This window comes from Plasmodium brasilianum, chromosome 3 (assembly GCF_023973825.1).
Source record: "Plasmodium brasilianum strain Bolivian I chromosome 3, whole genome shotgun sequence".
Lineage (NCBI taxonomy): Eukaryota > Apicomplexa > Aconoidasida > Haemosporida > Plasmodiidae > Plasmodium > Plasmodium brasilianum.
Genome location: NC_090116.1, coordinates 172,061 through 175,882, shown reverse-complemented (window position 1 = coordinate 175,882; position 3,822 = coordinate 172,061).

The following is a 3,822-nucleotide window of genomic DNA, read 5'->3' as shown; positions in this document are numbered from 1 at the left end:
TGTAAAATTATATATATATTAAAAACATTGAAACCTCATTTTCTTTCTTCTCTATAATTTTACTTTTTAATGTATAATTAACATATAACAGAATATCTGTATTATTTGGAAATATTTTCACATTTAGAATTGAGGTTCAGGATTCATGGCACAATGTATATGCAATAAGAAAAAGTTTACATTCTAAATATTAAAAATACGGAATTAAATAATTGTTATTAAAGCATTATATCTATATTATTATTAAATTTAAAGTTATATATAGTAAGTTATTAATGTATTACTAAACAGCAACAATTTAAAAATATATAATAAAAGATAAACGTTTATGGGTTTCTTAAATGCTACGAACTATTTAAAAATAAATATTAATTTTTTATTAATTAAACACATACATGTACTTTAAAAGGGAAATTGTATATAATATTGATATTCTAAGATTATAATTAAAAATTCAAACATAAGTTTAAGCTAATCCGAGTTAAACAATTATGCTTTACACCTTATATGCTGTACATGTATGAATGTTAGCAAAATTTTAGTAATAATTCCATTCACAAAAGATGAATTCGTTTAATGAATGCAGGAACTTATAGTTGATATATATATATATATATATATATATGTATGTCAATTTTAATGTCACCTTTTGTGTGGAAAAAGCTAAATGCCAATGTAATTTAAATGTGAACAGAAATTTACGTATTAATATATAATATTATATTATGAAAAAAAGTTAATTGATTTTTAAGAAACAATAATATTAAAATACCTAAATATATGTATTATCCAAAAAAAAAAAAATGTATTGTTGAGATTCTGATCAGAAACATTGTTACAATTTAAGGATCACAACAAATTTGTAGTTGTGTAGTAAATTTTAAAATAGTGATAAATGAGACTAAATACATAGATTAGTTTTAAAATATAAATTTATTGAATAATAATATGTTATTTAATAAAAATTATAATTATATGGTAATAAAAACAAAAACAACTTTTAAAAATGCAAAAAGGAAAATAACGACATATTTTGTGAAAGGAAAATGCATTACATAATTTAATTATATAAATTGCGGTTTGATGAATTAGTTAAAACAAACATAAAATAATAGTTTTTTTATAATATTACATATACAAAATAAATAAAAAAATATCGTATATGATGAACATTTTTCTTAAGCTTTTAAACAGAAATAACAATTTCAACAAATATTTATGAAGTGAGTTATTATTATTACTTTGCAATAACAAATAATGTAAAGATAATTAATATAATAAATTAGAAAAAAATGAATTCAAACATTATAAATACATTAGTTCTACATATATTTTTTCTCGTAAATATTTATTAGTAGAATTACAAGAAAATTAACGTTTTTGAATTTAAACATTTATACGAGTAACTTTTTAGTATGTTGATTTTGTTTGTTCTGAAGAAAAAAATTAGAACTCTTCTAAAAATTAAACTTACATGCAATAATTGGATTAGTTTATACACGTGGGATTATGTTAATAAAAGACTTATTTTGCAAATAAACATTAGAGCATATAAAAAAAATAAAGTAAATACAAAAAGTGAAAGGAGCAGAAAAGAACTAACATCTATAATTACACTAGATAACACAAAAACATATGTAGCAACGTTGTTAATATAAATGGAGAAAATACTCCAATTCTTTTAATGAAACATAACAATTGTTTAAATTAGTTTTCATGTTTAACAAAATAATCTTTAGTATTTGGAATAGATTTCAAGAAACATAATAATTCTAATTCAACTTTTGAATCTATTTTAATTAAAAAGTTTGCTTATGCTATATTTACTTTTTTTTCATAATCTTCCATAACATCTAAAAGTATTTAATATGTTCCTTTTTTTTTTTTTTTGTGTCATATTTTTCAATTTAAAATATTCATCATTTTTTATTCTACCATACCATATTTTATAATTAACATCATATTTTAATGCATCAAATTTTTTTTGTAGTGATCATAATATTTAAAAGAATCAAAGAGGTAATTAAAATGGTCACATGAGTTTAATGTGTAAAGTCCTTTTTTCAAATTTACATCCTAATTGAATGGATCAGATGACTTTTCAAAATCACCATAAAAATTGAATTTATTAAATAGTTTCTCAAAATTATGATTGTTCAATATTTCAAAATACTTTTCAAAATTGTGGTTATTCAATAACATATGAAAATGTTTTCGAAAAATTGAATAAATGTATCAATGTATTTAAACTATTTTCAAAATATTATCTCATTCATTTATATATATTATTCTTTTTTTCATAGTAGCATATCTCTTTTATTTTTATATTTTGTTCTTTCCATTAATAATCTGCTAGCTCTTACAATTGTGCGTTATTTGGAATTATGTTTTTATTCCAAGAATTACCAAAATTGTTTAGCTTAAAATAAATAATAGGGATCAATATTTAAAAATACATAATTATTTCTATATGGACAAAATTTATTTTAAAAGAAAAATATAAAATAAATTAAAAATGTAGAAATACTTTAATTTTTTTTTTTTTTATATTCCTCATTAAAGTACTTACATGGACATATTGAACTTGTAAATAAACAAACGGTAATTAAAAGGAAAAATATTTACACGTTTTTTATATTGCATTGTATTTCTTTAAAGAAATAAAGTCAATCGCGCAATATAATTTTAAATAATTAACATTTAGCTTCCAATTTTTAATAACAGTATATACCCATTCTTTCCTTTGCACTTTTATATATATTTTTAAAATTCAAATTACTGTATTTTCTTTAAAGTAAAATCAAATATATTCTATAATAAAGTATCAAAAAAAAAAAATAAAATAAAATACGTATATATTAAAAAAAATTTCTTTAATAATCCGTATAAAAATATTTACCCGTAAAAATAACTGGATTCAATCGATATTAAAAGTAAATAATTATGTAATAGTAATTAAATTACGTTCAAGAATAAATTATTTCAGAAAGGGAAATAGTACAAGTTAACGTATTCGTGAGTTAGCTTTTATAAGAATGTGGATTAAATGTAATAAAAACTTAAATGTGTGTTGTTATTTTATATATTTATTAAATTAGGAAATTAACTTTTTTAAAACCCACTACTGCATTAAGATTATGTTAACATTTTAAAAGTTATTCTAAGGTGTTATATATTAAATATATTGTTTTTTAATATTATTTAATCTAATGTAGATTGAAAAAACTATAAAAAGTATGCAATGATAATAAGCAATTCTTTTGAAGTATAGTTGCGTACATAATGATTGAACATAATAAAGATCGTATATATTTTAATTTAAAATAATTAGTGGACATTAATGAAATAAAATATAATTATTTTAATGACGTTAGTTTTATTAGTATATTATATAGCATGCATTTAATTTTTAATTTTTCCTTTTTTGAAATTAAAAAAAATATTATTTCAATCGTTTGATATATGCATATATGTGTTTATTGCGTAAGTCTAATAATATTAGTGTAAAAAAGAAAAAAATAAATATATTAAAGCCATGAATTTGTTTACTCGCAATTTTTTTTTTTTTATAATAAACATTTTTGTAATATATGTAGAACATATAATTATAAAAATAAATAAATATAAATATATATATATATATATATATACAATAAAAGAAAATTTTTTAATTTAATTGTTTAGATAGTTTTTTTGGCATGTACAAATGTCCAATTATGAACACCATGGTAAAAATGTATACATATAAATGAAAATTACTAACGAGAAAGTAAGAAAAAAGGATAAACAATAAACATAAAAAAAATCATTACATCTATTAAT